We start from the raw sequence: 12,960 nt of genomic DNA on the forward strand, positions 1-12,960 counted from the left end.
GATCTACCCTTAAGATTACACCAAAGCACAAGTATATGTCATCTAACAATCTAACATGGCTCAAAGACATCGTGTTACAAGTGAGTTCAACCACTCCTAAAATATGAGTATTATACCTACACTATATATTACGTAGAGTTTCTGTTGGAATTGAATACGTACGTATGTAGTTTTTGGAGTTTTGATTTGTATATGTTTATCTTTCTAACATTGTTCATATTATTTTATTTTAGAAATTATAGATTCGAACTTTTTCAAATTTTTTTAGTTTGGCGCTATAATGGATTGCTCAACAATTATGCTTTCTTTAATTTATGCATTTGTATTTTTTATTGGTTTATAAGTTTATGGTCATGAGTCATCTATAGTTTTTTAACTCCATTTTATTTTTCGTAAAACATTTTCTAAAGTGTTCCTTCTACTAATGTATGTCTCGATTGATTCTAATCATGAAACTATTACTTACGATTGGTCAATATAGCCTCTTAAAGTTTAAATTATTACAAAATTACTTGATTAAAAGCTATAATTCGATGAATATTCATCAAGCAATCTTTTTTTTATCATTGTGTTAAAAAAACACAATTTTACGCACATTTTTGTTATACATATTTATGAAATTATCAATTATCTGAGGATAAGGAGAATTTAAACACACCATTAATTGTCTCAATCAATATATACAATGGACTCCACTTGAAGTTTAGAGGAAAAAAAAAGGGTGTTATTAATTTAAGGGGAATAATTCGGATTCCTCAAAAAAAGAATTATTGGGAATTATCTTAATTACCGATGTAAACAATAATCTCTTTTTAAAGATTAAAAAGTAAAAGAGGTGTAATTAATTTACTCATTAGTCGTCAACTAGGGCTATACTTCGTAGTAAGGAGTTCATGTAAAATGATACATAATACTATTTTAAGTTAATAATAAAATTGAAATTTTAAAGAGCCATATGGATATAGTAGACTAAGTCTCCTGTAAAACGGTTTTACAATATAACATTTTAAAATCATATAACGAGAGACTTTAATGTCCTTATTATGGAAAGTAAAGCCCTTATTATGGAAAGTGGTGATTGGTAGAAGTTATTTTAATGAGAGTTCTTAGGTAAATAATCACTTGGTTTTACAATAAAAATTGTTGGGGTATAGAATGATCAAAACCCATATCCTGTATTTGTTTTGGTGGAAGGGTTTTATAACTAGATTTACGTAGTTGTGCAAGAGTTTGTTAACGTGTTTTCTCTGTGCTATTACTTCAAAGTGCAATAATGTCTACTTTGCCATCTATATTCAAAGAGCGTGACTCCTAATTCAAAAAAGAAAGAACCAGTCTACCAAATTGGTCACGGGTTGGGTTTTGGATATGAATACGGGTTGGACCATACAGGACAAGGACCAGGTTAAGCTGAGAATACAAGACGAATGGACGATGCTTATAACAAGTAGTTAATAGGACGATGCTTCTAAAACACTATGTAATTATTAAAGTTACTAAATTTGATCTATATTTTATCCTTTTTTTTATTACCATCTTTATAGTTAAATTTTTTTAAAATTTCTATCAAACCGGTCGGGTGGGTTGGGTTTCAGGTCTGAATACGGATCGGGTCTTACAAGTCAAGGACCGGGTAAGCAGAGAATAGACGAATATGTTACTATGCCCAAACATGTAAGTAGCATATGTTATTACTACTTCACTTTTGATCATAATCTAGATTCGGCGTATGATATTACCCGGGCAACGCCCAGGCTTGAATTCTAGTATATATATATATATATATATATATATATATATATATAGGCGGGATCTCGTGAGTTTGGTTCTTACGGTGAGTTGTGAGTTTGGAAAATCTCAACCACTAGATCATCACAAATAAACGCTTGAGATTGGATCTAATAATAATAATAAAAAAAAACACTCGCACGTCATTCATCGACATTTTCTTTCTTTCTCTCACTTCTTTGTCGAACAAATCTCAATTTCTAGGTATTTATCTAATTCCTCCTCAATCTTCTCAATTACTCCTTAATTTGCGATTAATTTACAATTAATTCATTCATTCAACCTACTTCTTCATGCGCATGACTTGAATTTATGATTATTATTGTGTAATTGATTGATTATTCGACTTTTGTTGATATCAGTAATTTGATTTTCGAATTTGTGTATGTTATTACTATTGAATTGTTAATTGTTTGTTACGATTTTCATTGTTTGATTGTAAAATTGTCAAGGCGATTTACGAATTTCCCTGTTAAAGGCGATAATCTCGGAGATTCAGGAGGCGATACCATTTGATTCGAGTTCGAACTGTTCGACAACAATGGGCTGCTCCAATTGACCACGGAGTCGGGTTCAATTGACATTGTTTAACTGAGCTCCGGTTATGGGCTGCTCCGATTGACCACGGAGTCGGGTTCGGCGCCGAATCTGAGTTGAGCAAGAGTTGGAGGCTCGTTCTTTGTCGACGGACTGATTTGGAGACATGGTTGATGGTTGTTGGTTGTCGATGTTGCTGTGGATTGCACCTGGTAGTACTTGGAGATGGGCAGCCTGAGATATAGGCATCGGGCCATTGTGAATCGCATGGTGAGAAGTCGAATGTTGATATAGGGTTGCTCGAATTAGGGATGAAAGTCCCTTCTTACTCGTTGTTAGATCTGACAACAAACGAGTTGTGGAGGAGATTATGAGAATTGAGGAGCCGCGTTTTCAAATGCTTCATTGCAATGATGGAACCACTTTGTTGCATAATTTAATCTCCTGCTCAGGTATGTTTATTAAATTTGTTACTTGAAAATATGTTACATGTAAACAGAGGATTGAATAAATTCTTTTGATTAACTTAACTTTATCATGAATGCAGAAAGCACCGGCAAAAGTGTGTTGGAAAAATACTGGTGGATGATTAACATGCGTGATGAACATGGAAAGACATGCGTGATGTAGTTTATGACATGCAGTCAAGGAATAATGTCCAAAAACGGTCTTCCTTTTGATGTAACCTACATCAAACATTTGCTTGTTTGGCATAGTCGAGTGCTGTCTTAAAACACCAGAATAACATCGGAAAAACACCAGAATAACATTACAATAACACCAGAATAACATCGGAAAAACACCAGAATAACAGCACAATAACACGTGGTAAAAAAGAGTAAAAAAATCAAAGTCGTAAAAAATACTCAAAGTGTGGCACCGGAATAACATTACAATAACACCTGAATAACAGCACAATAATATGCGGTTAAAAAAATGGTAAAAAAATCAAAGTAGTAAAAAATCAAAGTGACACCGGAATAATATCACAATAACAGCAGAATAACAATAGAATAACATCACAATAACACGTAAAAAAAAAAAAGAAAAAAAAAAAAAGTCGTAAAAAATTTCACAGTAACATCAGAATAACATCACAATAACAGCGGAATAACAATAACAGCACAATAACACATGGTAAAAAAAGAGGAAAAAAAATCAAAATCGTAACAAAAATCAAAGTAACAGCAGAATAACATCACAATAACAGCGCAATAACAATAACAACACAATAACATGTGGTAAAAAAAAAGAGAAAAAAAAATCAAAGTCGTAAAAAAATCCAGGTAAAAAAAAGCACAATAATAGCATAATAACACGAGGTAAAAAAAATAAGATTAAAAAAAATTTCAAGTAAAAAAATCCGGTACAAAAAGAAAAAGAAAAAAAGGTAACATAATGAGTAAATTAAAGAAAAACATAAGAGAAAACAAAAATCAAAGTGGTAAAAAAAAAGCATAATAACACGAGGTAAAAAAAAAAAGAGAAAAAAAATTAAAGTAAAAAAAAAGTAACATTAGAAAAAAGAGAAAATAAGTAAATGACAATAGTTTTATATGACATGTAAGATTTGATCTTGGCCACTCATCTCTAATATAATCTAGTGGTTGAGATTCCCCCAACTCACAACTCACCATAAGAACCAAAATCACCAAATCCAATCTCTCTCTCTCTCTATATATATATATATATATATATATATATATATATATATATATATATATATATATATATATATATATATATATATATATATATATAGAGAGAGAGAGAGAAGAGAGAGAGAGAGAGAGAGAGGATCCGGTGAGGCCGCTAATTATGGCGAGGCGTAGGCCTCACCATATTCCTTCATGGGTGATTTTCAATGTTTATTGTTTGAAACTTAGGGTCATTCATAACTTTTCTTTTGGCCCAAATATTTTCTCACACACAAAAGCCCAAATACTTTACTCTATGTCTCTAAAATATAACAAACAAAATTCTTAAGCTACAGCTTGTGAGACTACTTGATTTATATAATCTTGGACCTGATTTTGTGAACCCTATGCATGTTTTTGTGAATCTTGGACCTTATTTTGTGAATCTAAGACTTGAATAGGTGACTTTAGACATACATTGGCAATGGTAATTATTATATAATAATCGTATATTTATATTTGTTCATCTATGTGGGTCTCGAACCCACACCTTGCGCAATAGCACAATGCTCTACCTTTTGAGATAATAGATGATATTGTACCAAAATTAAATTATGCATCAACAAGTAACAAAGACATGAAAACATTAGTAACTTCATGTACATGTGAAACCTGGCACATTGGCTTATACAAGTATTTCTTACTATCAAATTAACCAATTTAAGTCCTACCTTCACAAAATCTGGTCCAGGTTTCACTAAAACAAGTTTCACGAAATTAGGTCTAAAGTTCACATAATCATGTCTAGGTTTCACAAAATCAGATCTAGGTTTCACAAAATAAAATCCAGGTTTCACAAAATGAAGTTTCGCAAAATCAAGTCGAGATTTCACATAATAAGGTACAAAAGTTCACAAATCAGGTACAGGTTTCACATAAACAAGTTTCACAAAATTAGGTCTAGAGTTCACATAATCATGTCTAGGTTTCACAAATCAGATCTAGGTTTCACAAAATGAATACCAGGTTTCACAAAATCATTCTTCACAAATCAAGTCGAGATTTCACATTATCAGGTACTAAGTTCACAAAACTAGCTTCAAGGTTCACAATATTAGCTCCAATATTCACAAACACTGAAAATACAAGGTCTATGATTCACAAAATAATAAAAAGAGCAAAATAGGTGATTTCACAATATAAGGCCTAGGATTCACGAAACAAGGACTATGATTCACAAAATAATATAAAGAGCAAAATAGGCGATTTCGACCATTTTGTGACCAAATTTCACAATATTACCTTCTATTTTCACAAAACAAGCTCTAAGATTCACAAAATAAGGTATATGATTCACAAAATAATAAAAGGAGCAAAATAGGTGATTTCGACCATTTATGACCAAGTTTTACAATATAAGGCCTAGGATTCACGAAACAAGGTCTATGATTCACAAAATAAGAAAAAGAGCAAAATAGGTGATTTCAACCATTTTATGACCAAATTTCACAATATTACCTTCTAGTTTCACAAAACAAGCTCTAAGATTCACAAAATAAGGTATATGTTTCACAAAATAAGAAAAGGAGTAAAATAGGTGATTTTGACCATTTATGACCAAGTTTCACAATATAAGGCCTAAGATTCACGAAACAAGGTATATGATTCACAAAATAATAAAAAGAGCAAAATAGGTGATTTCGACCATTTTGTGACCAAATTTCACAATATTACCTTCTAGTTTCACAAAACAAGCTCTAAGATTCACAAAATAAGGTATATGATTCACAAAATAAGAAAAAGAGGAAAATAGGCGATTTTGACCATTTATGACCAAGTTTCACAATATAAGGCCTAGGATTCACGAAACAAGTTCTATGATTCACAAAATAATAAAAAGAGCAAAATAGGTGATTTCGACCATTTTATGACCAAATTTCACAATATTACCTTCTAGTTTCACAAAACAAGCTCTAAGATTCACAAAATAAGGTATATGATTCACAAAATAATAAAACGAGCAAAATAGGTGATTTTGACCATTTATGACCAAGTTTCACAATATAAGGCCTAGGATTCACGAAACAAGGACTATGATTCACAAAATAATAAAAAGAGCAAAATAGGTGATTTCGACCATTTTGTGACCAAATTTCACAATATTACCTTCTAGTTTCACAAAACAAGCTCTAAGATTCACAAAATAAGGTATATGATTCACAAAATAAGAAAAAGAGGAAAATAGGCGATTTTGACCATTTATGACCAAGTTTCACAATATAAGGCCTAGGATTCACAAAACAAGGTCTATGATTCACAAAATAATAAAAAGAGCAAAATAGGTGATTTCGACCATTTTATGACCAAATTTCACAATATTACCTTCTAGTTTCACAAAACAAGCTCTAAGATTCACAAAATAAGGTATATGATTCACAAAATAAGAAAAAGAGGAAAATAGGCAATTTTGACCATTTATGACCAAGTTTCACAATATAAGGCCTAGGATTCACGAAACAAGGTCTATGATTTACAAAATAATAAAAAGAGCAAAATAGGTGATTTCGATCATTTTGTGACCAAATTTCACAATATTACCTTCTATTTTAGCTCCAATATTCTTGTCCCAGAGAAACAAGTAATATTTGTTGGAGGAATTAGCCAAATTTCACAATATTACCTTCTATTGTCCCAGAGAAACCACAGCCAAGATGGTTCCTTGAGTATCTGAAACAAAGAATTTGTTACTGGAACTTGAATGTTGATATAATGTTTGTTACTATCTAGAGAAGGTTTTACAATATACAAGTTCTTTCTGCATTCAACAAATTTAAATTGGAAAAATCAGGAGTAGCTTAAAAGACAACTTCAGTATATTTTCATAGTTTAGAATTTGTTACTGGAACTTGAATGTTGATATAATATTTACAGGGCCAAATAAGGCTCTTACCTGAGTCGAGATGACTATGATAGGATCGTAAAGCGAATCGACTTCCTCCATCCATAGCAAGACTCACACTAGGTATTCAACTAGTATTTGCATCTGGACTGCTGATGGTGTAAAAAAACTAATAAAAGTAAGCAATAAGAAAAATAGCACAATTCACGATCTAACTTAACAACTAGAAACTAGAAATTTGAAACTAGAAACTAACTTCATCTCGTAGCAATACTCAAAAGGTATTCTTGAATCAGCTGGAAGCCTCTTATCTTCAACTTGTGAATCATACTGCCAACGCAAGAGAGAAGAACATATAGAACATATCAAGAGAGAAAAAAGGAAGCATAAAAAATGCATATGATAGAGTACTTACATTTTCTGTGAGCTTAGAGTAAGCTGGCTCAACCAGATATGTAAAAGATGTCCCGGAATCAAAAAGAGCAGTAAAATTCGTGTCACTAAGGACTGTTCCAATCCGAATCGAGTTCTGATTACATTATAAGTAGGGCTGCAAAACAAAGCAGAGATATAAGAGCATAAACCGAGAGATGACGTTTAAGCAATTAAAAGATAGACCTATAGTCCGGTATTGCTTAAAAAAAAGTTGCAAGTATGAGGAAAATTACCACTTATCGTAAGGGGTTCACATTGAACGGAGTTTCGTCTTGATCGGTCAGATCGCCTTTGTCCCCAAAGCTAATCCTTCCGACCCCATCACGCCCAAAACACATGGAGAAGGAATCGGATGTGAAACCTTCTCTAGATAGTATCTTGGGTCTTGATATGTTCTCCATACCAAGTCCAAATAAACCATTAGGAGCTGCCACATCCAGGAATGAGCCAGTTTGAACTCGCCAATTTGTAGATGCCTATATTAGTTTAAAAAGAGTAGAATAATTACAAGAATGCAAATCGACAACAACGACTTAACACATGAGAAACCTTTTAAAATATTAGTGTGCGACGTCAATGTCAGTTAACTAATTCAAATATATAAACGAAGCTTATCCAAGTTCATTTGGTGTCTTTTGCATCAAAGTATCAAACTCGCTTAAGCTAAATTGATTTCAAGGAATCAAGTAAAAAGACAGGTTTTAGTTTGATGAACCAATGACATGTTGACAACCATGTGGGTTGAACTCTATACTCACGAGAAACGTAAGAAGACGTCCTTGCTTATAACCGTCGGGAGGCTTTTTAGTTTAGCTAGAAAAGTAGTAGGCTCAAATGCTCGTAAAATCGATACACATCCTGGCAAGGGAGAAATTACGATCGGAGGCTTGTTCTATGATTATTTGATACTGCATCCCCAACATGGATATACAAGAATGCTAGAAATATCACAAGCCTGATTACCATTACTCCACTATCAATAAATTCTTAATAGAACTTTAAATGAACAAAAACACCCCCCGAAATACAATGTATTATGTTTCAGAACCGGTTCTGACATTCTTGTATATCCATGTTGGTAATCAGGCTAGAAATATCACAAGCCTGATTACCATTACTCCACTACCAACAAATTCTTAACCGGACTTTAAATGAACAGCATTCTTGTATATCCATGTTGGTAATCATTAGATCTAAATCGTTAAAATCTTACATGTACGTTTTTCATCCTGAGCAGCATAGTGCAAGCAAAGTTTGTTTTAGTCTTTCAACCTGCAAAAAAAAGAAAATATTAGTGCAAATGCAAATATTAGAATATGAGCACTCATGCGGCATGATAAACATATCAAGTATTAAATATAAATTAGCTGCAGTTAATCAAAGATTAGTTAAATACGAACTAAGCTAAAACTATTAAGGTAATTCAAACACAATGGTGAAGGGAGAGGGTGACAGGTGATGGCCTGGAGAGAGATTCAGTTTTTTTTTTTGAATTTTCATTGGAAAATATTAAAAGTTTCAAGGCACTCGTCCATCGCACTGCTAGAGGTTTAAGATTGTCTTCTCTGGCTCCACAATCAGTACACATAATTAACACCTTCAAAAAGAGCTTGAACTTTAAGGGATATTCCGTAAAAAAAACAGACGATGTTGTCTCATAAACTCATAAACTTCTAACTCAACAGTTCTAAACGACCTCAAAATAGAGAATTTGTATAGCACGAAGCTGTCAAATATTTAACAAGAGATATAAGAGATGCATTACAAAAAACAGATTCATACACGAGTGAAGGGTTGAAGTGCAGTATCAGGTATGGATGAATAATGGTCCACCACTTTTACCGTCAGCTCTTGCAAATTCAATCCGGCAAAATTATGAAGACAAATATGTTGTAACCATTAAACACACTTGCTCGTGAGCATTATAATTCCTGAGTCTTGCACTTTGATCAGTATATTTTAATCAAAATTTAATAATGTCATTACTTAGGCGACCAGCAACGTTCATTGCCCTACCAATGAGTCAATCAGAACTATTACTAACTAAGGATATTATAGTCTTCTTAGGTATTTCCTGAAACTCATTCGATTTTTTAGTCGCCGATTCTCCTTAAGCGGTTTTATGTCAAAGATGAATTATTTATATTATTAACATGATACCTGAGATGATTACATAGAAGTTCCATCCAAGGCTCATTCCTCAAATACTCGCCCAACATTAATACAACATCCGCCACCTAGATTTATAAGAAAGCAATATCAGTTAAGAACTTAAGATCATTCATAGAATATTGACCCACAATAAATAATGTACGAATCTTCAGGAATTATATAAAGCTTTAGTTCTCTTTGACAATGGTTAACAAACGTATGGAATTGGCTTGAGCGGATGCAATATGATTTAAACAGAGCAAATAGATGCCAATTTAGACCTTTCTATCCTCAGAATTATGATAATCGTTTACTTCACAAATTGACATCATTTACTAGGGCTAAACAGAAGTGAAAATGTGTGTAACAAACAACAGAATTGCACATGAATGCAAACAGTCAGAGATCAACTCATATCATATAATCATAGAACAAAAAAACAAATAAAATCAAATATCATAAATTCAAAAGAAATTACCAGTGACGGCGATCAAAAGAAATACACTAGCTTCATTAGCTCCGACTCTCTAGCAGCAAGCGCGGCCTCAATATCTTCACACTTAACAATTTCGGACTCAATTTGCCTTGTAATCTGAATATTCGCTTCAATTTCATCATTAACCTAAAAAAAAGAGGAATTTTGATCATGTTTTCGAAATGATAAACTTCGACATTACCAGTAGGTCCGCAGCAATCAAATAAGGTTAAAATTTCGAATAATCGCTTCGATTTCATCATCTAGCAATAAGGAAATAGAAACTTCGATTATTCGTTTCGATTTCATCGTTAACCTAAAACGAATTAATTCTTCGATTATTTGCAATAATTTAAGACACTCAACAACATAGGAATCGAATGAGATGAAAATTAGAGTAAACCTTGTCAAGCATATCCTTGAGAGTCGAAATTTGGATACGAATTGAGCTTGAGCCGTCCATGGCGATGGTGCGCGCGCCAAAACCTGAACGGCAATGCCTCCTGATTTCTCCTTTGCTTCAAACTTCGAATCACTAGAGCTGAGTTGAAGAGAGAGAAGGAAACGCAATAAAACGAGTAATTAAACTAGTTGAGCTTTAATTTAGCAAATTAAATAAGTAGATTGAAAATTAGTGTGATGAATACGGATGAAAGCAAGATGAATCGAAATGAAGATAAGTTGAACGAAGTTACCTAATTTCAGGATGATAATGGCGGTCGGAAAGCTCAGTGATAATGGCAGTCGAAAAGCTCGCTGATAATGGCGAACATGGAGCTGAAGATGGAGGAGCTCGGTTGAAGATGAATTTTAGAGAGAGAAACTGGACGAAGTAAATGAATTGAGTAAATGAACGAAAAATGTGTGCGTTAGTTAATTAGAATTATATAGGGAATACGTGGCATTATCTGGTGGGTCAATCATTTTTAGATCTAATGGTTTAGGATGGGTACAGCTGCCTCACCCTAAGAAGGGTGTCTCACATGATTCAATTTATATATATATATGTATATATATATATATATACATATAGAGGTGGGATCCGGTGAGAACGACCATTCGGTGAGAACGGTGAGAACGCACTAGATACATTAGAATATATATATATAAGAGGTGCACTTTTTTTTTTTTTTTTTTTTTTTTTTTTTTTTTTTTACCAAATCTCATATACACTTTTAACTAAAGTAGGTACACTTTTTACCAAAATCCTATATACGCATTTTAAGAATGTAGATACACTTTTTTTTTTTTTTTTTTTTTTTTTACCAAATCTCATAAACACTTTTAACTAAAGTAGGTACACGTTTTTACCAAAATTCTATATACGCATTTTAGGAATGTAGATACACTTTTTTCTATCGTAAGTACACTTTTTACCCGAATTTCATGTACAATTTTTAAGAATATCGATTCACTTTTTTCTATCTTAGGTACACTTTCTACTAGATCTAATTAATGCATCCCGAGTAAATGCACAATGCGTAAATGCACAATGCTCGTTGATAAAATATAGAGTGGCACAATGCTTAAACTAAAGATAATAAATCAACAAATACCACCAAACCGTAACAGCTACACTATAGCAAGACGGAATGATCAAAGAAATGTAAAACAATCTGCAAAACAAACTCAATAAAGTTTCGTTAAAAATGAAAAAAGTTTGTCTTTCTTATACTTGTGCAGTTGTGCTTATTCATCTCACACGAATGAACTATCAATAATACTACATTACCTTTATGTTTTGCCCCCTCTCGATTTCTAATAAGCTGACTTTTGTTATTATTTGAGGACCCTAAATGACTACTCCGTATATTATTTGAGGAGTTGGCTTTTGTTGGTGCTTCTCTTCAAAGCCCTCGCAAGATGTAGTACACCAATTTAATTGGTAAAGCAATTAGCATCTCAAATATAACCCTGACAATACAAAATAAAGAAGCACGGTCAAAGCAATTAGTAACATCAGAACAAATATAAACATTGGTAACAAAGCAGTTGTGCTTCTTCCTCTTCTTCACATCATTTCTAGGCGCTCAATTTCATCTCCAACTCTAATTAGTGAGACAAGTCCAAGTCCGACAGATGGTAACATCGGGTTTAGGAATAACCCAAATGAAAAACTCGTGTAATTTTGCGGTTTACTCAAATGCGATGTTAGTCCCAGTTGTTCGTCTTACGCTCGTGTAAAATTCCGAATCACGATTGGCGACCAGATTTTCGGCGCCAATTTCGATGAGGAAGTGGGAAAGTTGAACGGTGAGGACTGGAAAGACCGTGCGGAGATGGCCGAGAAGAGAAGTGAAGGCATCGAGAATTACAAATTTTGCGGCGGGATCGGAAAGAAAGATGGTGCGAGTTGTTTAGGGAGGTTGGTTGTTGATTGCATATGATCTGCGTGGCCCTCAATGGAAAATATCGTCTCCGCGACTACTACCGGACCAGACGACGCCGAGCGAATAGTCGGCCACCATCGTCATCCCTTAATTTACATTCTCGCAAATCTTTCATTGTCATTGTCCCTCACCCGATGACGCCCACCTCTAACCACCGGCATTGTGATGACGCCTTTGAGAAATCACGGTGATCGAACCTTCGTCGGTGACTAATCTGCATTTTGGGATGATGGCTGATGTTAAGGGGTAAGGAATGACGGGGAGTTTGGATTTATTTTAATTAGTGGGGTACAGCACGGGTCATGTATTTATTTTAATTAGTGACTCGTTCTCACCGTTCTCACCGAGTGTTCGTTCTCACCGGATCCTAAATCTATACATATATATATATATATATATATACATATATATATATATATATATATATACATATATATATATACATATATATATATAGAGAGAGAGAGAGAGAGAGAGAGAGAGAGAGAGTCGGGATCCGGTGAGAACTCCTAAATATTTGAGGATTGAGTAACGAATAAAATATCACTCGATGTATGTATGTGTATGTGTATATATATATATATATATATATATATATATATATATATATATATATATATATATATATATATATATATATATATATAT

At 33.2% G+C, this 12,960-nt stretch overlaps 1 long non-coding RNA gene across 1 annotated transcript; it reads right to left on the minus strand.

Moving 5' to 3' along the window:
* Positions 1 to 6,950: 6,950 nt before the first annotated feature.
* On the minus strand, positions 6,951 to 7,385 carry LOC141621787 (uncharacterized). Its single transcript, XR_012532672.1, has 3 exons — positions 7,277 to 7,385; positions 7,118 to 7,191; positions 6,951 to 7,013 (listed from the first exon to the last, which is right to left on the minus strand). It is a non-coding gene; the product is annotated as an uncharacterized LOC141621787 (long non-coding RNA).
* Positions 7,386 to 12,960: the final 5,575 nt, after the last annotated feature.

The sequence above is a fragment of the Silene latifolia genome, chromosome X (assembly GCF_048544455.1).
Source record: "Silene latifolia isolate original U9 population chromosome X, ASM4854445v1, whole genome shotgun sequence".
NCBI lineage: Eukaryota > Viridiplantae > Streptophyta > Magnoliopsida > Caryophyllales > Caryophyllaceae > Silene > Silene latifolia.